General features: G+C 40.0%; 1 protein-coding gene and 1 pseudogene across 1 annotated transcript in view; both read left to right on the top strand.

Moving 5' to 3' along the window:
* Window positions 1-26718, top strand: part of KLHL15 (kelch like family member 15) — a 475484-nt gene that overhangs the window by 260924 nt on the left and 187842 nt on the right. The gene's annotated exons all lie outside the window — the stretch shown is intronic.
* On the top strand, window positions 1261-2143 carry LOC101280184 (ferritin light chain-like; annotated as a pseudogene).

Raw genomic sequence — 26718 nt, 5'->3', positions numbered from 1 at the left:
AAAACCACACTCCACAGAAGGCACTTTGAGCAGCAAGGCTTTAAACTACATTGTGGTTAAAAACTGTGTTGACTCAGGGTGAATGTATGCTAAACTTCCCTCACTCGGTTTCAAAAATGTAAAAACGATAGATACAGTGTTTAAAAAAATACTCAGGGACATGATTTTTAAAATCGTGGACCGGAAGGGAAGTGGAAACCCACAGCAGTAAGGACAAGTTTAACAATGTGGGCCCATAGAGTCCCGGAAGAACCTGACCCAGATAGTGAAGTCTGGAATTTCTTTTTTTGCTTTATTTTATTCTATTTTTTAATTTTCATTTTTCAGTTTTATTGAGATATAATTAACATACAGCACTGTATAAGTTTAAGGTATACAGCATAATGGCTTGACCTACATAATTGTGAAATGATTACAATAAGTTAACATCCATCAGCTCATACAGATACAAAAAGAGAAGAAAAATGTGCTTCTCCTTGTCATGAGAACTTTTAGGACCTACTCTCTTATCAACATTCAAATATACCACACAGCAGTGTTAACTACGGTCATGATGGTGTACATTACCTCCCTGGTACTTATTTATCTTATAACTGTAAGTTGGTACCTTTTGACCACAAGTCTGGAATTTGAAATCCAACCAAGGAGTAAGGAACACCCACACACCCCCATTTCCAGTGGGGACACTGCTCATGGTCCCCCGGCTCTATGTGAAGGTGAACAAGGCCCACCTATCCACTGGAAACAAACTGCCCCTGATAGAGCAAGAAAGCAGAGAGACTGCACAGTCAGCCACCAGGTATGCATTTTGTGTGAGCTCCTGCTTTGGAAGCGTGATGTGCCCACAGAGCAAAAGCCCTGAGCCACTGACTTTGGTCCTCAAGACGTTGGGCTGAAGCCCATCGTAAAACCACTTTCCAGGGACAGTGAATGGGAGAGAAAAAAAGCCTCCATGAAGATGAGCGTTCCAAAAAAACCTACAAAGGCCACAATGAAACCCAACACCCGCACAAGGAAGCCAACATCTAAGAGGAGTCATATAAAAGAAAGTCGAAATAATAGAACAATTTGGAAAGGATTTTAAAATAAGTGTATTTAAAATCAACAAACAAAAGCATGTGCTACGAATCAAGAACAGATGGAATTCTTGATAAAAAACAACACACAGGCAGTGCACTGGGCACTCCCGCGGCTCCGTCTCCTGCTACAACAGTGTTTGGACAGAACAGACCCAGGGGCGCCCCTCGCTCCCGCCTCTGACCACCTCCAACCTGTGTTCCACTCGCAACCTTCGGAACCAGCCGCTCAGCTGTCCTCAGCCACCGGGACCGCCAACACCATATTTTGAGCTTAACTCTGTATTACCGATCCACCACGAGCTCCCAGATTCGTCAGAATGATTCCGCCGAGGTGGAGGCCGCCGTCAACCGCCTGGTCAACAGGCATCTGCCGGCCTCCCGCACCTACCTGTCTCTGCGCTCCTATTTCCACCGCCACGACGCGGCTCTGGAGGGCCTGGGCCACTTTTTCCGCGAAGTGCCCGAGGGGAAGCGTGAGGACGCCCAGCGCCTCTTGAAAATGCAAAAGCAGCGCGGCAGCCGCGCCCTCTTCCAGGACGTGCAGAAGCGTCTCAGGATGAGTGGGGTGAAACCCAGGACGCTGTGGAAGCCGTCGTGCTCGCGGAGGACCTGAACCAGGCCCTTGTAGACCTGCACGCCCCAGGCTCTGCCCGCGCAGACCCCCGCCTCTGTGACTTCCTGGAGAGCCGCCTCCTAGATAAGCAGGTGAAACTCATCCAGAAGATGCACGCCCACCTGACCAACCTCCGCAGGCCGGCTGGTCCCCAGGTGGGGCTGGGCGAGGCCCTCGTCGAAAGGCTCGCCCTCCAGCACGAGTAGGAGCGTCTGGAGCCCAGCGGCCTTTGAGGAGCCCCTGTGGTGTCAGGGCTTTGGCCTGAAGTTGTACTAGGCAGTTTTTTTTTAATAATATATTTATTTATTTTATTTTTTTATTTTTGGCTGCATTGGGTCTTCGTTGCTGCGCGCGGGCTTTCTCTAGTTGCGGCGAGCGGGGGCGCTACTCTTCGTTGCGGTGGCTTCTCTTGTTGCGGAGCACGGGCTCTAGGCGTGCAGGCTTCAGTAGTTGTGGCATGTGGGCTCAGTAGTTGTGGCACGTGGGCTCTAGAGCTCAGGCTCAGTAGTGTGGCACGTGGGCTTCAGTAGTTGTGGCTTGCGGGCTCTAGAGCGCAGGCTCAGTAGTTGTGGCACACGGGCTTAGTTGCTCCGCCACCTGTGGGATCTATCCCAGACTAAGGCTCGAACCCGTGTCCCCTGCATTGGCAGGTGGATTCTTAACCACTGCGCCACCAGGGAAGTCCCACTAGGCAGCTTTTAACCACCCTGGAGCCCTCTCCCAAGCCTTGGACCAAATGGAAACAACAAAGCTTTTTGCAGCAAAAATAAATAAATAAATACATATTAAAAAATAAAAACAACACACAAATAATTTTTAGATGGCGTTATTAGTCAAGGTCCAGTCAGGAAAAGAAAAATCCCTCAACAGAGGGAACATTATACAAGGAATTTATGACACAGGTGATGGTGGAACGGAGAAGCCAAGGAGGGATGGTGAGGCATCCCAGAGATTAAAAACAGCAGGAAGGGGCTTCCCTGGTGGCGCAGTGGTTGAGAGTCCGCCTGCCGATGCAGGGGACACGGGTTCGTGCCCCGGTCCGGGAAGATCCCACATGCCGCGGAGCAGCTGGGCCCGTGAGCCATGGCCGCTGAGCCTGCGCGTCCGGAGCCTGTGCTCCGCAACGGAAGAGGCCACGACAGTAAGAGGCCCAAGTACCGCAAACAAACAAACAAACAAAAAAAAAAACAGCAGGAAGCTGCTACCGCCCGTATGATTGAAGGGACAACAGAAGGAGGTTGTGTTGGCAGAACCCAGCATTTACAGCCCGCTGATGGGAACTAGAAGCACAGCAGGTGCTGCGGCCCTGAAAGGTGAGGCTCTCTGGCGGGAGATGGAGGCAAAGACGAGACACAGTCACTTCCAGAGACGTTACCCAAAGCCGAGACAGAGGGAGAGAAATATGCAAACTTACATAGAAGGGATCATGGGATATGAAGGTCCTTGCAATACGGAGGGAACAGAGCATCAGGGAACAGGATGGGGAATGAATCTGAGAACTAACTGACGAATGCCCAACATGCTGAGATAAACAAAATAATGGGTGGAAAAAGTGAATTTGTGACTTAGAAGACAGCTGAGGGAATCACTCATCAGAGGCTGCACAGTGATAAAAAGATTTAAAATATGAGGACATAATTAAGAACTAAGAGAGTAGGTTGAGAGGCACCAGGACTTATTTAATGAAAGTTCCAGAGAGTAAAACTAGAAAAAATCAGAAAGGGGCAATATTTAAGGAGATAATGTCTGAGAATTTTAGAGAACTGAAGAAAGACAGAGTCCCTAGATTGAAAAAGTGATTTCTAGGAAAGATGGGCTGTATTATTTGTACCAATCAACTAAAAATATGAATAACTAACAACTGAACACATGAATAGATTTTTAAAAATATGGATAACTACCAAACAACTAAACACATGAATAGATTTTTTTAAACCTTAAGAGCATTTAAAAGCTAATGAAAAAGCAAGGAAATACCAGGCCAAAAACCAAGAGAAAGCAGGAGTCTATAGAAAGAAACAAAGTTTCAAAGCCCAGGATCACTTTTACCCCCAAGAGATTTGCTAATAAGGAACACTTGTGCTGCAGTTTTAGCAGCTTAATGGGGAAATTTGGACGCAAAACAGCCCAAGGTAGAGAAAGTAATAGGAGGCCTTTCCTATGTTAAGCTGGGACCCCACTGGCTTGGTGATATTTAGAGCAGGAAAAAAATTCCTTTCCTGTGAAGTTGTGACCATGAACTTATAGCTTAGGTTCACAGTGCCTGAGTAGTTCTGGGAAATTAGAGCTGTGTACCTGATTTAAAGTGGTTCCAGATTGGGACTACCCCATGAAGAAAAGGCAAATGGAGAACTTCCTTTTGGAGAAAAGCAGCTTCATTCTAGCTTCAGTGAATCTTCAAAATAAAATTTCAAGTACAGTAATCAGTATAAAGTCAAACTAACCAAATATATAAGAGAACAAGTCACCATGAGTGGGAACCAGTTGAAACAACAGACTGCAGAATCAGACTTACCAAAACTTCAGAGATTAATTGAAAAAAAATGCTTATATTATTTAAAGAAATAAAATACATTATTGAAAATGTCTGCAAAAAAACAAAAAACGGGCGCATGAAAAATACAAGATGAGCCTGGAGCATCTTGAAGTACCAGAAAGTAAGGAAGTGCTCAAAAAAAAAAAAAAAAAAAGGATGGGAGTATGTCAGTGGAATACAGGAGAACACCTGAATGAGCTACCAATTGTCAAAGCTGGAACAATTTGGGCAAGAGAAACAAGACAAATCATGTAATACTGAACTACAACCTAAAGTTATACTTATAAAAAATATCCATGAGTCCATACTGATATAAACAACTGAAAAAAAAGTTGATGGGGGAGAATAGACAAATCTCCTATACTGAAGAATTACAAATAATTTATGTAGATACTCCCCCTCAAGGAGGTGATGCTTAACTCCTCACCCCTTAAGTGTGGGCTGTGCTTAGTCTTGCTTCTAAAGAGTACTGTATCAAAAGGGGGGAAAGTAACTTTATAGTGGAGAAACCTAGCAAGCACTACGTCAACCAGGTGATCAAGGTCAACATTGCCAGTGAAATTGCAGAAAGATACATTTCCTACAAAGGAGAAACAGACTGACAGTGGACTTTTCAACAAAAATAGCAGAGGCCTAAAGAAAATAGGAAGTTAATTTCTGTGAGCTGAAAGAGAATAACAGCCAACCTAACAAGCTATACTCAGTGAAAGTATCCTTCAAGAATAAATATGAAATGTATTTACAATAGCCAAGACATGGAAGCAGCCTAAATGTCCATCAACAGAGGAGTGGATAAAGAAGATGTGGTACATATACACAGTGGAATATTACCCAGCCATAAAAAAGAATGAAATAATGCCATTTGCAGCAACATGGATGGACCTAGAGATGATCATACTAAGACAAAGACAAATATCATGATATCACTTATATGTGGAGTCTAAAATATGATACAAATGAGCTTATTTACAAAACAGAAACAAACTCACAGACATAGAAAACAAATTTATAGTTACCAAAGGGGAAAGTGGGGGAGGGATAAATTAGGAGTTTGGGATTAGCAAATACAAACTACTTCGTATAAAATAGATAAACAATAAGGTCCTACTGTATAACACAGGGAACTATATTCAATATCTTACAATAAAATATAATGGAAAAGAATATGTATATGTATAACTGAATCACTTTGCTGTACACCAGAAACTAACACAACATTGTAAATATACTTCAATAAATAGATAAAAATAAATTAAATAAAAGAAGGCAAAAAAATATTGACTGTACAATACAATAATAATAATGTTTTGAAAGGCTAAGAGACACAACTACAATGGCATATAGGCCAGGAGGGGGTATAATGGGGCATTCTACGGTCCCTGCATGGTCCTGGGAGCAAGCAAAATTACCATTTAACATTAGACTTTTACTTATTAAAGATACATGTTTTACCTCTATTACAAGTACCACCCAGCAATTTTACTCCTGGATGTATACCCAAGAGAAATGTGTGAACATGTACACCAAAAACGAAGCACAAGGGCTTCCCTGGTGGCGCAGTGGTTGAGAGTCCGCCTGCAGATGCAGGGGACATGGGTTCGTGCCCCGGTCCGGGAAGATCCCACATGCCGCAGAGCAGCTGGGCCCATGAACCATGGCCGCTGAGCCTGCGCATCCGGAGCCTGTGCTCTGCAACAGGAGAGGCCACAACAGTGAGAGGCCCACGTACTGCAAAAAAAAAAAAACAAACAAACAAAAAAACGAAGCACAAGAATCTTCACAGCGTTTTCTTATAATACCCTACATTAGAATATAATCTGCAAAAAAAACTGAATCACTATGCTGTAAACTTGAAACTAACACCATATTGTAAATCAACTGTACTTCAATTTTAAAAAAGAGAAGCACTCGGATGGCCTTTAAATTGAAGTCGAAGTTCAATTTCTTAAATATCAGATCCATGGAACGGGAGAGAAGCTTGGATAACACTGGAGAATAGTGGTAGAAGATGTGCTTTTTCAAGTTGAAAATCTATTCTGACTTTTAGAATTCTAAAGTTAAACTTCTCCTCACTGGGATTTCAGTCCAATGACATCTAGAGAAACATGACTTTTTTGGTGTCTAATACAAGATCATGAAAGTATTTTTAAATGGTTCAAAAAGCTCATTTGTTATGAACTAACATTTTAGAAACAACTTTTCAGTGACCTATGTGACAATAAATCAGAAACATACTGATTAAGTTTACCCTGAACTAACAGGCAAAGAGATAGAAAAGACACGGTTTAGACATTTCCAAAGGCAATGCATTTGGCCCAGTTTTTGAGTCGCTAAACAAAACAAAGGACATTGATTCTTTTTTTTGTCTATGATGCTATCACAAGCTATGAAACTAACTCCAACATTGCTTTGTGTATTTTCTTCCTTTTTAAAAAAAAATTTATTTATTTATTATTTTTGGCTGCGTTGGGTCTTTGTTGCTGCGTGCGGGCTTTCTCTAGCTGCAGCGAGCGGGGGCTACTCTTCATTGCGGTTCACGGGCTTCTCATTGCGGTGGCCTCTCCTGTTGTGGAGCACGGGCTCTAGGCACGTGGGCTTCAGTAGTTGTGGCTTGTGGGCTCAGTAGTTGTGGCTCGTGGGCTCTAGAGCACAGGCTCAGTAGTTGCGGTGCACGGGCTTCGTTGCTCCGTGGCATGTGGGATCTTCCTGGACCAGGGCTCGAACCTGTGTCCCCTGCATTGGCAGGCAGATTCTTAACCACTGTGCCACCAGGGAAGTCCTGCTTTGTGTATTTTCATTGCAATTTTTGTCTTTATACAAATTTTGTCTTTTTCGTAATAAGATTATTAATTATAGAAACAAAATAAAACTAATCAAGTAATCGTGCTATTACTAAATTTTAAATGTTTTAGTTAGGTGCAGTGTTTGGCAATGAAAGACAATTTGGGAGTTGGATATGATTATTAGAAATTTTTCCCAACTTTGCATTTTTTACAGCTTGGTATTTTTTCTATTTTACTTAAACTATAGATATATTTTCTCTTTTGGGGGGTATAAGCTTACTTTGTCTCTTCCTAGAAATATATGTATCTAGTAAGAGCAATAAAAAGAAATTAAAACATATGTATTTAAATGTATTATAAATAAAACACTTGTGACAAAAATCTATCCATTCATTAGCTAGGGATAGAAAATTGAAGCTACTGAAGTAAAATTAATGGGGGACAAAAAAGGGATCCTCACAGCGGCAATATTTGAGACACCTCCAGATGTTGATAGAGAAAGGGTATATAAATTGAAGTATATTCAGGCAACGGAGCAAAACAGAACCAGGGAGTTCCAGAGAGTCTCTGTAACTGGAGTAGGTTGACAACCTTTCCCAGCACAGTCACTGGAATGAATGAATTGATTTGCTTCACTCTGTTGAGGATTAAAGGATTAAAAGTTCCAGAAGACTGAGTCACCCTCACATACTTTGGGCAACATGCTGACACTTTGGCTCTATTGCAGAAATTAGAGGAAGAATCTGGCAGATGGAGCATTCAGGGGCCTCTGTAGCAGGAGTTCTGCCAGATCCTCGATTTATCATTCCACCAAGATTGTACACACCTAGGGAATTGCCCAGAAATAATCATGATTGCTGTTGGGAGGGTTGAATGAATGTTGGGTGGTACCCCCTCCTCATGAAACACCCCATCCCTTTGGTCACTAATTATTCACATAACCCATCTTCCCATATATACCCTTCCAAAAATTCTGTTGTTTAAAATAACGTGATTGTTTCCCCTTACAACATAAAATGAACTCACACTTCCCAAAGAGAAACCAAGGTCTCCTCAGTTTCTGCATCCAGCTGCAAGATAAAGATCTTTGGATCAGATCTGTTCCTCTTCTAATTCCAACACAATTCTGGAACCTATGGTCTAAATAGCACAAGTTTATCCATCTTCATTTATATTGAGAGAGAAGTCAGTCAAAGATTTGAGAAATTCTTTAAAATATATAAATACACATATTTGGCAAACTTGAGGATCAGCAATAAGCTTTGTTTTTGCCACTAGTTGTGAGGTATCCCTCCTCCATCACACAATCCTAACTGCTCTTGCCTTGCAGGTGTGAGGCGTCCCAAACTTGAATTCCTGAGCATCTTTGCCCTTGTCAGTTTTGCCTGTTTAGGCATCCGGTAGTCTTTAACTTTTACGGAGGGGAGCTTCCTGAGTTCCATTCATCCTCTGCCTTGCCCCCATAGTGTGGCAGCAAACTGTTTTGCATTGATCAGAAGCAATTAATTAAGCCAACATCATAACCCCCTTGTGTTTGCATTCACACAGCAGTGCTGGGAAGAGACGAGCAGTTTTAGTACCAGATAACCCCCAGGGCTGTCTAGATTAACGTCCTAGCTGAAACCAGTGGCTCTATCTCACCCCAAAGGGGGAGGCTGCACATGATCTCAATTTCTCACAAGCTCTCCCAGTGCTATCAGCAGTGGGCAGCTGGTGTTCTCAGAACAGGAATGAAACTCCCCTGGGTCGTTGGCATCCAAGCTCAAATTCACACCCTTCCCCCAACCCCTGCTACACACACACACACACACACACACACACACACACACACACAAACACACAACTGCTCTCATAGGAACCCTATAAAAATGGAGAAAACCTGCCAATAAGTATATGAAAAGATTTTCAACCTCATTAATAACTAGGGGAATGCGAACTAAAACAACGTGAAGTTGTTTTTCTCTCACCAGACTGGGAAATATGGCATTCTGGCAAGATTTAGAGCAAACAGGCACATTCACTACTACAGGAAGTGTAAATTAACACAGCCATTTTGTTGGGCAATTTGGCAATGTCGCTAAGACTAAAGATGTGCATATTATATGACCCAGCTCTTCCCCTCATAGGTGTCTGGCCCAGAAAAACACACTCTGGCATAGACAGGTAGGAAATGTTCACTGCAGCATTGTGTATAACAGTGAAAATCTGGAAACAACTTAAGGTCATCAGTACGAGATAGATAAGTAAAATGTGGTGTTTTCCATTTCATAGCTAAGAATGAACTAGATCCACATATATCAACAGGGATTTCAAAACTGGTTGAGATGGCTGAGTGGAAAAAAAAAAGCAAGGAGGAGTGAAAAAAGTGAATGATATTGCAAGAGAGTGTTATTTTTTGTAAAAGCAAGCACATGCATGTCTATACAATTTTTTTAAGTTCTAGAAAGATTTACTCCAAACTCACAATAAAGAGTGGAGAGGTAGGGAGGAGAGGGACCTAGATCAGATTACTGTCGAAGAGGAGTTTATCTGTAACATACTTATTTTCACCAGGAGAATGTGTTCGTGTTTTATTCTCACAACTGAAGATTAATGATAAAAACAACACATGTTACACTGGAAAGTATACTTACCTTAAAATGCTCACTCACCTGGTGTATGATAAAGACCTGTCTTTTGTGACATCCTCTTTGTAGGACTACAGACCGAGTGACCCCAGAAGTTCCAGAAGTACTCCTCTGGAGACGCAAGGTCTAACAGGCTAACCAGCCAGGCACAGGAGCGTGTCTTTATGAGACTTATTAAGCCAATTCTAACAAGAACTTTCTGAAGCTTTTGAAAATCCATCAAAATTACTGAGTCAGTATCGGCCCTTGAATTAGTTATCTACTGCTGCATAACAAATCATCCCCAAACTTAATGGTTCAAAACATTTGTTTTGCCACAGTTTCTGTGGGTCAGGAACCAGGGTCTCTCACAGTGTTGCAATCAAGATGGTGACTGGGGCTGCAGCCTCATCTGAAGGTTCCGTGGAGGAAGGATCTGCTTCTGAGCTCACTCACATGATTGTTGGCAGGATTGTGTTTCTCACAAGCTGTTGGACTAAGGGTCTCAGTTCCACTGAGGGCCTCAGTTTCTCACTGGTTGTTGGCCAGAGGCCGCCCTCGGTTCCTTGCCATGTGGACCTCTCCATAAGGTAGCTCACACGTGGCAGCTGTCTTCTTCAGAATGACAAGCAAGAGGCACCAGAGACAGTTTGTGACCAAGACAGAGGTCACACTCTTTTGTAACTTAATTTGAGAAGGGCTTTCCCAACCCCTTTGTCATATTCTATTCATTAGAAGCAAGTGACTAGTGCAGCGCACACTCAAAGAGAGACAAGCATCATTAGGACTCAGTTCAGAAGCTGCTACACGGCCGCATGGGAACTCCGTGCTCTGTTTATGCTGTGTAAAAATGGGGCTGCTGGTCGGGAAGGAGGGAGTGCCCAGAAATGGAGGAAATATTAGTATCCCAAAGAGTCCTGAAAAAGAATTCCTGGTGGTGTTAGAGGGCATATTAGCAACTCCAGTACATGGCACACTTCCCTGTGAGCTGATACCCATTCCCCTGAGAACAGCACCTGACACAACCTGTCCTGAGAATAAAGAGATTTAAGTCAATTGAATATTGTTAATAGGGAATTATCACATATACAATATTGATTATTAATTTTCAACAAAAATAGTACAATTCGACAACTCTAAGTGATTTCTGTGATTTTCTTTTTAAAATTTTGTTGCAGATTTTGACACATATGGTGGCCAATTATATCATAACGACATGTAAAGTTTTTGCATGTAAGCCAGGATCTGAGTATTACTAAGAGAGCAGTCATTTTAAGCTAAGAGCACCTCAAGTGAGCATCACAACTGATAAATTCAACAACATGTGACCATTTGTACCTAACAAGATGTTAGACTCCCAGAAAAATGGCCACGCCAATCATGATGCATCACTTGACTTTTCAACCTTTCTTCATGAAGATTAAAATCTCTGGTTGTTGTAAAAATTAAGGGTCATCTATCAGTGTTTTTCAGCCTATAGTATGTGAATTATTAGTGGATCAGATGGGACATTGCCATGGGGCTGAACAATCTTCTGGGTGGCTAATCTGAAAACTACATGTGCACATATGGAGTTTTTCTCCTCTCTCTGTCTCTCTCTCTCTCATCCTGTGTTCTCCAAGGGCTTGTGCTGAGCAGCGGACAGCAGCAACATGTAGTCTCTCCTTAAAACTGCCCCGGGAAGCCGGCAATCCCCAACAGAGAGAGACACAGCCAAACATCCCCTACTCCACTGAGGCCCTATAACACTCGAAACAAGCTCCATGATCACAGCCAGCATCACAGCCATACAAACAGGATCTCTCAGACGAAAACATGAGCACGCAAAAATCACAGAACATCTGAGGAAAGTCATGGCCATAAAAAACAGGCACCAAGCTCAACCAACACAAGAAATACCAGAGTTGCCTCTGGTATTCATGGAGGAATAGTTGCGTGTGTGTGTATGTGTTTTTTCATTTCCATTCCACCTTGAGAAGCCTGAAATATCTCAAGGCTGAGGTAATAGGAGGAGGCTTTTAAAAAATGTAATTAAAGGACTTCCCTGGTGGCCCAGTGGTTAAGACTCTGCGCTTCCAATACAGGGGGCACAGTTCGATCCCTGGTCAGGGAACTAAGATCCCACATGCCGCATGGCACAGCAAAAAAAAAGTAATTAAAAGCTGAGAAGGAGCCATGAACTCTTTCAGCATAATTCGGTTCAAAACATACACCAACAGGAAGTTATCCTCCACAGAAGCATCTGATTGCTTTGGAACTATTTCTCCTACAGATCACAGCAGCACAATGAACTCTTCCGCTGTCCACTTCCACCCTCAGGACCTCAAGTTTTCTTTCCCGCCCCCATTCAAAAGAGGAACTGCGTGACAACCCATGACAGAGATACTAAAAAGATCAAGGAATATGGGGAAGGGGCGAAGATGTTGGAAATGGTTCAAGGAGGTTGCTCTCTACCGGCAGCAGGACACAGGTGCACGAGATGAGTTGAATGGATGAGGACAAGGAGCCAAGTTCTCCTTTACACTCCAGATGTCTTGGATTATGAAGTAAAGAACCAATTCCACGTGTTTGCTTGGCCGAGGGTGTGTGTATACTACATCTTTCACCTCTCCGATCACTTACAAAACTTCACTTTCTCCCAAGGAGAAGACAAAGAGAGGGAAGGGTTATGCATGAGGTAGTTATTGACCGTCCTGTCCCTTCCCCAGCATAGCAGGGGATACAGGGACTGAACTACATTTGGGGTGCTATCAGTCATCTTTGAGTTTTAAGGTGTGATATCCAGCTGGACTTCAGATTGAAACTTTTGTGTTAAACTTGAACAAGAGAATATTTTCACCATGAACATTAGACCATCAGATCAAGGATGGTAAAGAACAGAGTCACCCAGACCAAGGCCATGATAGACCTGACATTGACTCCAGATGGCCCAAAAGAGGGCCAGGGTGAGGTCTGAAGTCAGAGTGGCAAATCTGGGGGAGAATATGCTGTTAGAAGTGTATATACTGGAACGAAAACCCAAACATATGCAGCATTATGTAAGTCTACCAAATGGAGAAAGTCTGAAGTTGTAAATGACATGTCATTTAAAACATAACCTCCACAGATGTCCAGTTTCTTACAAAATGGAAGTTGTTCCTGGATGGGGGCAGGGGCCTTGTGACTGACACGTTTGCAGTGTATTCGCTCAGGGCCCTCCTAGGTTCCACCCACACCATCAGCCCCTGGGACTTAGCAGACTCTGAGGCTGGTCATGATGTAGGCTTTGACATCACTGATATGGATGGAGTACTTGCTACCAGAAACATCATCAGCTGGTGAGAAGTACCTCTTAAGGTACCAGATCAAAAGACTGATCTGTGACTAGAGATGCTGATGAAATGGAACACCGGCAGAGGCTGCAAGAACAGAGCATCAGTGAAATGACTCTCACGTTAGGGTTGTTCATGGACCCTAGGTCACCAAATCGTTTGTTTGTCTGCTTGTTTGTGTTTGAGAGCTGCGTCACAACCCTAGGGAGAGCAGCAGAATGGAAAACGGCCTCAATTCATAGGCCCAATCTATTAGCACACGTTAGTGAGAAGGGGGAAAGGCACTACTTACTTCTTCAGACTGGAACACCTCTTACAGCAGGCGTCTCCTGGCAGACAGCAAGGCTAGAAGGGCCAGAAGCACCAGGAGCAGAGGTTCTCAACCGTAGCAACACGTGGAGTCACCTGGGAGCTTTGTAAAAATCCTGATGCCTTGGCCCCTCCCCCAGAGGTACACCGCTCAATTGGCCTGGCCTGAGTCCTGTGCAGGGGAACTCGTTAAACGATCCCAGGTGAGTCTAATATGCAACTAGGGTTGAGAACCTCTGACCCGAATTAAGGGCTTGTAATCCTAAATTATAGTCAAGATTTATTAAGCCATCTTAGATTTCATTAAACTTCAGAATTCTCATTGTTGGTGAAGCCAATCTGAGGAAGAGAAAAAGGTTACCGTCCATGTTCACCAAAAGCAAGATTTAACAATAAAGCTCAGGCTAAAGATTCTAGTGTAGATCTAGGGGAGAGAAGCGATTCAAAAATATGAAACTGTGGGAATTCCCTGGTGGTCCAGTGGTCAGGCCTCCGTGCTTTCACTGCCGAGGGCCTGGGTTCAATCCCTGGTCAGGGAACTAAGATCCCGCAAGACGCGTGGTGTGGCCAAAAAAAAAAAAGAAACTGATATATAAAATAGATCACTAATAAGGACCTACTGTATAGCACAGGGAACTCAATACTCTGTAATGGCCTATGTGGGAAAAGAATCTAAAAAAGAGTGTATATATGTATATGTGTAACTGATTCACTTTGCTGTACGCCTAAAACTGACACAATATTGTAAATCAATTATACCCCAATAAAGATTAAAAGCAAAAGAAATTGTACCCAAGATAAGCAAAATCCCAGTGGTTTGGATAAAGCAGAGTCTGAAACACGAGTAGGGCTCCCTCCCTAGAGTTCAGTTGGGAGACTACACCCACTAATTTGCTTTAGGTTGAAAAGATGAGTCAGAAGAGGGATGGCAGTGAGTTTTGGACCATCCATACCGTGGCATTTTGGAAATGGAAACAAATGGAAATGAAGTTGAAAGTGCTACCTCTAAACATGGGGAGATTCTATCACTATATGGCTTGGGTTTGTTTCAAGTTGTTAAGGAGGATGGCCATCCAACAACAGCCTGCAAACGTGAACATCATCTACTTGGTGAGTGTCTCCTCCTTTTCACATTACACCGTGGAGTGTGCCATTCCCTGGCTCTAAGGTTTGTAAGAAGGAATCATGGTGTACTCAATCAGGCTCAGCCTGGCATGGTCTCCCGGAAGCCAAAAAACTAATTAAACTAACACCACCCAGAGAAGGACGGAGACTGAACTGGAAGAGAAGTAGTCTCTGGGTGCCACTATTAAATACCAGGATTCTCTTCACAGAGACTTTGAAATACTTCCTCGGGAAAACTGTCGCAGGAACAACAATTTTATTTTCTTCTTTTCTTTCTTTTTTTTGACCGTATCGCACAGCTTGTGGGATCTTAGTTCCCCAATCAGGCATTGAACCCGTGCCCTCGGCAGTGAAAGCACAGAGTCCTAACCACTGGACCACCGGGGAATTCCCTTAGAGTATGAGTATGCACAATTTTACCTCACTATGTTAAGTTTCTAATGGAGAAAGATTCTTCTGCATGTTGCAGCTCTTGGGTTTTCATTTGTTGTGGAGAATCCACAGGTAATGCATAAGGAGATTTTTTTTTTTTAAGTAGAGAACATAGAGATTCCCAGTTGGAAGAAGAAGAGCAAGGAGGGGGGACAAAAAAGAAGTTGTATGGACTAGATATTGGAGGGGATTTGAGAAGGTTGGAAGGTGATGTTCAGAGCTCTCTTACCAGCAGTCTATAAAGTGTATTCGGGAAGCAGCAGTGGGGAAAAGGCATATTTAAGATGTTAGGTAAGGACTTCCCTGGTGGTGCAGTGGTTAAGAATCCGCCTGCCAATGCAGGGGACATGGGTTCAAGCACTGGTCCGGGATGATCTCACATGCTGTGGAGCAACTAAGTCCGTGTGCCATAACTACTGAGCCTGCACTCTAGAGGCCGCGAGCCACAACTACTGAGCCCACGTGCCACAACTACTGAAGCCTGTGCGCCCAGAGCCCAGGCTCCGCAAAAAGAGAAGCCACCGCAATGAGAAGCCCACGCACCGCGACGAAGAGTAGCCCCAGCTCGCTGCAACTAGAGAAAGCACGTAAGCAGCAACGAAGACCCAACACAGCCAAAAACAAATTAAAAAATAATTTTTTAAAAAAAAAGATGTTAGGTAGGCATTAAAAATGCATTTCCTCTTTGGTTTTTCTCAAAAGACCAAGTAAAGCTGTAAATTACTCATCATGAATGTTGGCTGCTGACCTAGATTTCTTTGGATGGATGCCTTGCAATAAATGGATCACATAAGGCCCTGACTTAAATTAAAATTATTAACAGTAGATGCAGCATACACAAAATAACTTTAAATTAATGATTAATATCTGGAGAAAGATGAGAGGCTATCACATTCATAAAACAAGAACTGGCTGTTAAAAAACAAACCATTTAAAGACTGGAAAATACTCTCTAGCTGAAGAACAAGTTTTTCTGAGTGATTTTCTTAGAACACAGTGCAAATGGGGAACAAAAGAGATTAAAATGTTAAAGAAAAGTTAAAAGAACAAGGACAGATCCAGAAGTATCAGCTATGATTAAATAAAAGTTCCAGCACAGCTGAAGACAACAGAGGGGAAACTATAATAAAATAAGCGAGATGAAAATTCCCCAGAGGTGAAAAAAAGACACAGTTTTCATATTTAAAGAGCCAGTCAAATGCTAAGTACAGTAAATTTTTAAATATTTATCTGGACTTATTGCAGTGAAATCTCAGAACACCGAGAATAAAGAAAAAGATTCTTTAAATTCCCAAAGAGGAAAAATATATTGCCTTCAAAGCAACTAGAATAATATTATTCTCAGAATTCTCATCACTGCCTCTAAGTGCTATATGAAAGGAAATAATACAGCTTCAACTATCAAAATTGAGAACAGAATGAAGACATATTCAGACATGCAAGGACTCAAAGTTTACCTTCCCAAACCCTTTTCAGGAATTTAGAACATGTGACTGTGTAATTTTTAAGCCTAGAAAGAGAAAGACATAATATTAAAGAAAGAGTACATATAGCCAGGAAAACAGTAAGTAGAAATAATTCGAGGATAGCAGCTGTACAAACAGACGTGGAAAGAAACCAAGCCAGTTGAAACAGGGAAAGGAGGCTTCCAGAGAAAAACTTTTGGGAATAGAATCCAAACAACCTAATGCTGAATCAAAATAAAGAGCTCAAAAATGGCACTGCAATGATGAAACGACTGGTGATGAACATCATACGTATGTAAATTTGAACTAACACGAAACAAGTGGGAATTGTATTATACAATACAATGCAAATTTCAAACACCTTGATGAAGTAAAGTAACCAACAAAAAAGTGATAGGTAGGTTTTCTATTTCTGGCAACAGTGGACTAACTTGTTGCATACCAACTCTCTAACCAAGTACAACCGGAAAAACTAGGTAAGATATTTTAAAAAATCTGTTTGAAGGTATCAGAGCGAATGCAATGAGGTCTTGAGAGCAAGATAAAAGATGAGAAACACACAAAGATGAGACCAGCATTCATTGCTGGCTGCTTTTCCCTTCAAGGCATTTACTGATTTTAAAAACAGCAGCTGAAAACCTGAGAAGCTTAGCAGAAGCAATGACTCATGGTCTGAGGAGCTGAGCAGTGCTTCCAATAGTCCCAAAGGGATGGGGGGAAATTAAGAGTTTAGGGTCCACCAAGGAACAGGGACCCTGATAAATACTCTGTGTTTTTAGCTGGAGTCTCTGAAGGGCCATATCTTAGGAATAAGGATGAATCAGAAATGAATAAACGCTCAAAAAGACTTACTCTCCGCTTCAAATCAGTTTAATCCCTGATTATATTAAGGAGAACTGCCTCTTTTTCAGCTGCCAGCCTAAAGCTAAAGTAAAACAATTCTATAAGAAAATAACACTTTACAGAGACTCAAATTATCTCTATAATTTTTCATATATATGTCAAACATTCCATCAAAAATTATTAGGAGGATTCTGGCCAAATGGAGTAAGAAGATTGAATTTACCCTCCCATCTGAAACAACCAAAAGATGAAAAAATATATGAAACACTGGGTTACAAGACACTGGACATTAGGCAACAAATGACAGTGATGGGGAGAGCTGGAAAACAAACAAGGTGAGCCCTAGGAGCACCCCACATTACTGTCTTTGGTGCCCACGTCATGGAGCAGGGAAGGGGAACTCAGAGATAGCCCAGTGACCTCCCCGAGTTGAAGAGACAGAGCTGAAAATCTGGGGAGATCAAAATGGCTAGAATCTTCAGGAATGAATTCCAGAGAGGAGAGAACTGCAAAAAGAGAGAGAACTCCAGCTCTCTGCACAGGGCCTCACTTGAGTATTCAGCAGAGTGCTAATCAGCACAGGCACGTCGGGAAACTGCCCAAGGCCAGGGAAAGAATCAAATGAAGAGATTAGAGGGAACAGTACTCAGAGTTAACACGGGGCCAAGAATACTGCCTGTTCCCACTAACCGGACTGGACAACCTCAGAATTCACAAGGAATTTGGCAACGTACTCTGAGGAATCTGAGGTCAGTTGAGGGGATAATTAACCCTAGACTAAACACTGTTCTGATCCTGTCTAACAAATCTTAAAAACAAGACCTGAAAGGATCAAATTGTTTCCAAGGAACCGTGTCACAGAATAAAGCTCAGCAAGGTAAAATGCACAATGCCTGGTGTCCAATTAAAAAAATTACTAGGCATGCAAAGAAGCAGGAAAATACAGCCCAAAAGGGGGGGGGGGAATCAATCAATGAAACCAACCCAAAATGACACAGGTGTTAGAATTCATAGACAAGAACACTAAAAAGGGTTATAACAGTATTTCATGCCCTCAGAAGTTAAGACGTGGAAGACTTGTTTTTTAAAAAAAAAGACTCAAATCGAGATTCAAGAGATAAAAATTACAATGTCTGAGATGAAATTACACTGGATAGGATTAGTAGCAGATCAGTAATAGCCAAAAATTTTCCAAATATAATTAAAACTATATACTCACAGATCCAAGAAGCTCAGTGAATCCCAAGCACAAGAAGCATGAAGAAAACTGTACCAAGGCACATCATAAATCATATTGCTCAAAATCAGTGATAAAGAGAAAATCTTAAAAGCAGCCAGACAATTGTAAAAAAACAAAAACATGTTTACATAACAGATGAACATCATATTTCTCTTTGGAACAATGCAAGCAGTGAAGAAACATCTTTAGAGTATTAAAAGAAAAAAAGTCAACCTAGAATTCTATACCAAGTGAAAACGTCTTTCAAAAATGAATGAAATGGAATATTACTCAGCCATAAAAAGGAACGAAATTGGGTCATTTGCAGAGACATGGACGGACCCAGAGTCTGTCATACAGAGTGAAGTCAGAAAGAGAAAAACAAATATCGTATATTAACGCATATATGTGGAATCTAGAAAAATGGCACAGATGAACCTATTTCCAGGGCAGGAATAGAGACGCAGACATAGAGAACGGACGTGTGGACACAGGGGCAGGGGTGGTGGGGCAGGAAGAGGAGGGTGGGATGAATTGGGAGATTAGGTTTGACATAAATACACTACCATGTGTAAAATAGATAGCTACGGGGAACCTGCTGTATAGCACAGGGAACTCAGCTCAGTGCTCTGTGATGACCTAGATGGGCAGGATAAGTGTGGGATGGGAGGGAGATCTACGAGGGAGGGGACATAATGTATACTTATAGCTGATTCACTTCATTGTAGAGCAGAAACTAATACAACATTGTAAAGAAATTATACTCCAATAAAACAATTTAAAAATAAAATATTTTTGTTTCAATGAAGGGAAATAAAGACTTCTTCAGACTTACAAAAGCTGAAAGAAGTCATCACACAATGCAGAAAGGATAGTCTTTTCAACAAATGGTATTGGGAAAACTGAATATCCACATGCAAAAGAATGAAATTGGACCTGTATCTTACACCATACACAAAAAGTAACTTGAAATGTATTAAAGATTTAAATGTAAGGCCTGAAACCATAAAACTCTGAGAAGAAAACATAGGGGAAAATCCGTTTCTCACTGGTCTTGGCAATGATTTTTTGGATACAACACCACAAGCACAGGCAGAAAGAACAAAAGTGAGACAAGTGAGACTACATCAAACTAAAAAGCTTCTGTACAGTAAAGAATACCATCAACAAAATGTTGCTACCTATGGAAGAGGAGAAAATATTTCCAAACCATATACCTGATAAGGGTTAATATCCAGTATATATAAGGAACCCATACAACTCAATAGCAAAATAACCAACAACCCAATTTAAAAATGGACAAAAATCTGAATAGACATTTTTCCAAAGAAGACATACAAATGAACAATGGGTTCATGAAAAGGTGCTCAACATCACAAATCATCGGGGAAATGCAAACCAAAACCACAGTGAAATATCACCCCACACGTTAGGATGGCTATCACCAAAAAGACAAAATATAACAAGTGTTGGCAAGGATGTAGAGAAAAGGGAACCTTTGTACATTCGTGGTGGGAATGTAAATTGGTGTAGCCATTATGGAAAACAGTATAGAGGTTTCTCAAAAAATTAAAGATAGAACTATCATACAACCCAGCAATCCCACTTCTGTGTATAGATCTAGAGGAAACAAAATAAGTATCTCGAAGAGATATCGGCATTCCCATGTTCATTGCAGCATTATTCACAATAGCCAAGATATGGAAACAATTTAAGTGTCCGTAATGGATGAATGGATAAAGAAAATGTGATATGTGTATATATAATGGAATATTATTCAGACTTTAAAAAGAAGGAAATCCTGCCATTTGCAACAACATGGATGAACCTGGAGGACATTATGCTAAGTGAAATAAGCCAGACACACAAAAATAAATACTGCATGATCTCACTTATACGTAGAATCTAAAAAAGTCAAACTCATGAAAGCAGAAAGTAGAATGGTGGTTACCAAGAGATAAGGGTAGGGGAAATAGAGAGATGTTAGTCAAAGCGTACAAAGTTTCAGTTATGCAGGATGAATAAGCTCTGGAGAGCTAATGTACAGCATGGTGACTAAAAATAGAGCTACCATATAGTCCAGCAATCCCACTCCTGGGCATATATCTGGAAAAGATGAAAACTATAATTCAAAAAGATACATGCAACCCTATGTTCATAGCAGCACTATTTACAATAGCCAGGATGTGGAAGTAACTTAAATGTCCATCAACAGTGGAATGGATAAAGAAGATGTGGTACATATATACAATGGAATATTACTCAGCCATAAAAAAGGAATGCCATTTGCAGCAACATGGATAAACCTAGAGATTATCATACTAAGTGAAGTAAGTCAGACAAAGACAAATATCATATATCACTTATATGTGGAATCTAAAATATGATACAAATGAACTTATTTACAAAACAGGAACAGGCTCACAGACATAGAAATCAAACTTACGGTTATCAAAGGGGAAAGGGGGAGAGGGAGTTTATAATAAGGAGTTTGGGATTAGCAGATACAAAATACTATATATAAAATAGCTAAACAACAAGGTCCTACTGTATAGCACATGGAACCATATTCAATATCTTGTAATAAACTATAATGGAAAAGAATCTGAAAAACAAGATATATATATATATATATATATATGTATGTATAACTGAATCACTTTACTGTACACCAGAAACTAACACAATATTGTAAATCAAGTATACTTCAATTTTTAAAAATTAGAAAAGAAGTTAAAAAAATTTTAATGCACAAAATGCATTAACAGACACTGAAACAAAGAGGATACATGGATGGTAAATGAGCATATTAAAAAATGGCCAAAGTTACTAGTCATTAGGGAAATACACATTAAAACCTCAATGACATAGCATTACACACCTAATAGAATGGCTAAAAAAATAAAAGTTACAATACCAAGTGCTGACAAGCATGCAGAACAACTGGAAGTCTCATACATTGATGGTAATACAAAATGGTACAGCTACTCCAGGAAATGTTTTGACAGTTTCTTATAAATAAACATACACTTACTTACCACATTACCCAGGAATCTCACTCCTAGGTAATTACCTTACATAAATGAAAACTTATGTTCACAAAAACATCAATGTCTACAGCAACTCAAATCATAATTGCAACCCAAATGGCCTTTAATGGGTGAATGAATAAACAATTGTGGTACAGCCTTACAATGGAATACTACTGAGCAATAAGAAGGAACAAACTATTACATGGATGAGTTCCAAAGGCACTACGCTGAGTGAAAGAAGCCACTTTCAAAGGTTATATATTGCATGCTTCCATTTATATGAAATTCTGTAAAAGGGAAAACTATAGTGATAGAGAAGATTATTGGCTGCCAGGGATTAGGGGTGGGATGAGGGTAGGATTACAAAGGGGCAGGCTGAGAGAGATTTTTAGGATGATGGAATCTTTCTGCATCCAGTTTGTGGCAGGGGTTACACAAATATATACATTTGTTAAAGCTCATGGAACTGTACACCAAAACAAAAAAGAATCATTCTTATTATACGTTAATATCTAAAAAGCTCTTAGACTTTTACACCAAAAAGTCAATTGTACTGTGTTATTTTAAAATAAAGTAAAATAGGGGCTTCCCTGGTGGCGCAGTGGTTGAGAGTCCGCCTGCCGATGCAGGGGACACGGGTTCGTGCCCCGGTCCGGGAAGATCCCACATGTGGCGGAGCGGTTGGGCCCGTGAGCCATGGCCACTGAGCCTGCGCATCCAGAGACTGTGCTCTGCAACGGGAGAGGCTGTGATGGTGAGAGGCCCGTGTACTGCAAAAAAATAAATAAATAAAAATAAAATAAAAAATAAAATAAAGTAAAATTAAAAAAGAATTTAATGTCAATACATAACCACTAAAATGGCTACAATTTCTAAGAGAATGACCACAACAAGCATTGGTGAGGATGTGGACCAACCAGAACTCTCAACACGGCTAGTGGAATTGGAAAATGGTCCAACTACATTGGGAAAAAAGTTTGGCTGTGTCTAAAATGTTAAACATAGACCATACAAACCAATCACTCCATTTACCCAAAAGAAATGAAAACATATGTCTGCACAAATACATAAATGTTCATGGCAGTTTTATTTGTAATAGCCTAAAACTGTAAACAATCCAAATGTCCACCAACAGGTGAGTGTATAAAAAGATAGTGGTATATCCATACAATGGAATAACACTCAGCAATTAAAAGGAATGAACTATTGGTATATGCTGCAATATGGATGAAACTCAAAACAATCATGCTGAGTGAAAAGAAACATGACCAAAAAAAAAAAGAAAAGAAAAGAAAAAGAAAGACAGAAAAGAAATGAAAAAGAATAGTAGGGTTAAGAGCAGATTACATGCAGCCAATGATAGAATTACTGGTAGGTCCAAAGAAACTATCCAGAATGAAGTATGGAGAGACTTAAAGGATGGAAGATATATTTTAGAAAGAATGAGACACAGGGGATACAATATAGAGACCTAAAATATATCTCATTGGACTCCCAGAAAGAGAGGAGAGAGAGAATGGAGAAGAAGCAACATTTGAAGAGATCACAAAAGTCATTCATCTCTGGTTTCAAGAAGCCCAACAAATCCTAAGCAGTATAAATGAAAAGAAATTCACACCCAGACATATCGCAGCAGAATTACAGGGGTGGGGAAAGCACACAGAAGGGAAGAAAACTGATTACCTTCCAAGGAGCAATAGTTAGGTCAACAGCTGACTTCTCAATGGGAACAATGGAATCCAGAAAACAATATAATGAAAATAACTGCCAACCTAGTAGTCTATATCTAGGGTTTAAAACAGGCAGAGAATTAAAATATATGACAACAGTAGCATTTAAGTTGGGGAGACTAATCTATAGTCCTTACATTTTCTCAGAGAATATAAAAGTACCAATTAACATTTGACTTTGATAAGTTAAGAAACCACATTGTAATGTCCAGGGTAACCATTATTAAAACAGTAAAAGAAATTTCTTTTATTGGCAGACCAACAGAAGGGGAAAAGTGGAGTAGTAAAACACAACAAATCCAAATTAAAGCAATTAAATAGATGAAAGGTAAATATGCATCTAAATTTACTCAATAATCACTAAAAGTGGGAAAACCAGATCTTATGTGCCCAAGAATGTGATGCAATGTGAAGCACACAGCACCACCTATTAAGTATTCTTGCCAAAAAAATGAATATGAATCTAATCAAGGCTTCAGATCTAACTACCCATTTACAAGAAATAAGAGCAACAGAAGAACAAGTTAAATGACATCCAGAGGAAGCAACCAGCCAAATGTAGTCTGTGAGACATTCCATATAACAAATGACCTGATTTCTCTGAAAAATTAATTCCATAAAATCGGGTGGGTGAGTGGGTGAAGAACTTTTTTTTTTTTTAATGGCTGTATACAACATTTGTTGTTTTTGCATTTGCTGCCAGGAATGCTTACCACAAGTTCAGGGTCAAGTTGTAGATAGTAATCTGTGACTCTCGAAGCATGAAGGTATCCACTCTTCCTGAGTCCATACCTGGACTCAGTCTCCACTTGGCTTGCTTGGGTTGGTTTAAGCTGTAAGCTAATTCAAACCTTTCTACACAAGCTGTGTATACATTCCACACACAGATCATCTATGACCCTGGTGGTGAAATCTGACAAGAACAACATAAAGTGGTTTATAGCACTTATTGATTTTAACTTGGCTAATGTCCCAAACTAGTTAGGAGATACGGCAGTACTCAGCAAACTTCTGTTATTTGAATAAGAGTCAATTAGGGAAATTTGGATATGGATTGGATAATATATGATAAGCAATTATTGTAAATGTTTCTACATCTGATGATGGTGTAGTAGTTATATTATTTTAATGCCATCTGTTTGAGAAGCATACTTGGGTATTTATCAGTGAAACTACATGATATCTAGGATTTGCTTTAAAACAATACAGCATAAAATGGGATGGGAGGTATAGATGAAAGGAGACTGGCAAGATAGTGATAATTATTGAATCTGGATAATGCGTAAGTGGGGGGCTATTATCCTATTCTGACTGCTTTTGTTTACGCTTGAAATTTTTTATAATAAAAATGAAGAAAATATACAGCAGGTTAGACAAGTATCAAATATATATCACTGATTACATTAAAACAATTACAGTTAACAAGAATTTTTAAAAATTTGCTTATATACTGCTTACAAGAGATTAATTTTAAAACATGAGGACACCATAAGTTTATAAGTAAAAATATTTTTTAAAAAGGAAAATGTTAAGAATGATACATTTGTAAGCACATAATAAGCCCCCAAACTTTATAGTATATGGGCATTGCAAAGAACCAAGAAAGCCAAGACACACTTGAAGAAGAATAAAATGGATAGACTTGCCCTAAGAAATATAAGAATTATTCTTAAACTATATAAGTCATGGGACTGGTATCCAGAATACATAAAGAACTCTTTCAACTCAATAACAAAAAGACAGATAACCCAATTTAAAATGGGTGAAGGATTTAATAGACATTTCTCCAAAGAAGATATACAAATGGAAAGCAAGCATATGAAAAAATGTTCAACATCCTTAGTCATTAGGGAAACGCAAATCAAAACCACAATGAGATAAAATTTCACATCCATTAGGATGACTATAATCAAAAAGACAGTCAATAACAAGTGTTGGCAAGAATATAGAGAAATTGGCACCCTCATATGCTACTGATGGGAATGTGAACTCCTGCAGCTGCTTTGGAAAATAGTCTGGCAGTTGCTCACAATGTTAAACATAGAATTATCATATGACCCAGCAATTCCACTCCTAAGTATATATACCCAAGAGAAATGAAAATACACATACATGCAAAAACTTGTACACAAATGCTTATAACAGCATTATTCATAATAGCCAAAATGTAGTAAGTCAGAAAGAGAAAGACAAATACCATATGATATCACTTATATGTGGAATCTAAACTATAACATAAATGAACAAAACAGACTCACAGACATAGAGAACAGACTTGTGGTTGCCAAGGGGGAGGGAGGGTGGAGGGGATGGATTGCAAGTTTGGGCTTAACAGATGCAAACTTATATATAGAATGGATAAACAACAAGGTCCTACTGTATAGCACAGGGAACTATATTCAGTATCCTGTGATAAACTATAATGGAAAAGAATATGAAAAAGAATGTATATATATGCATAACTGAATCACTTTGCTGTACAGCAGAAATTAACACATTGTAAATCAACTATACTTCAATAAAATTAAAAAAATAATAGCCCCAAAGTGGAACAACTCAAATGTCCATTAACTGATTAATGGATAAACAGAATGTTGTATATCCATACAATGGAATATTATTCTGTCATAAAAAAAGAATGAATTACTGACACATGCCACAATACGGATGACCCTTGAAAACATTATGCTAAATGAAAGAAGCCAGCCAAAAAGAGCACATGTCATATGATTCCATTTATTTGAAATGACCAGAATAGCAAATCTACAGACACTGAAAATGGACCACTGGTTGCCAGAGGCTGGGAGGAGAGGGGGACCAGAGAATAACTGCTAGTGGGTACAAGACTCCTTTTGGGGTGATGAAATATTCTAAACTTAGATCATGGTGATGGTTGCACAACTCTTTGATTATACTAAAAGCATGGAATTGTATATTTTAAATGGCTGGATTTTATAGTACGTGAATTATATCTTAAGATGTTTTTTAAAACTATAGTAATTCAAACAGTGTGGTAGAGTTGCAGAAAAAGACAAATGACAAATGGAACAAAACAGAGAACCCAGAAGCAGACCCACATATGTAGGAATATTTTCCATATTACAGAGTTGGCTCTGAAAATCAGTGGAGACAGTATTGGTTTTCAATAAAGAGCTGAACTTGTATCAATTCGAAATTGAAAAAACTTAAATTGGATGCCTAACTCATACATATCCTAAAACTGATTCTGTGGATTAAAGACTTAGTTGTGATGAGTCAAACTTTAAAGCTTTTCAAAGTAACGTCAGAGAGTATCTTCATTACTGTAGGAAAGGGAAGGCTTTCCTAAGACACATGAAGCACTAAACAAAATGAAAATATTTCAGTTTTAGTTCTTTAAGATGAAGACCTATGTTCATTAAACAAAACAATAGAAAGAGTAAAATGGCAAGCCACAGAGCAAGAGAAGATATTTGCAGGGATTGCTAAATGACACATAGCTGACAAAGGACTAATATCAAGAATATATAAAGAATGTGTATGGATCAACAAGGAAAAGGCAAACAATCCAACAGAAAAATGGGCAAAAAAAAATCCATACCGGCTTTCACAGAAGAGGTAACATGAATGATCAATAAGCATGTGAAAAGATGCT

This window comes from Orcinus orca, chromosome X (genome assembly GCF_937001465.1).
Source record: "Orcinus orca chromosome X, mOrcOrc1.1, whole genome shotgun sequence".
Taxonomy (NCBI): Eukaryota; Metazoa; Chordata; class Mammalia; order Artiodactyla; family Delphinidae; genus Orcinus; species Orcinus orca.
The sequence above is the reverse complement of the archived record's forward strand: the minus strand, read 5'-3'. Positions and strand labels throughout refer to the sequence as shown.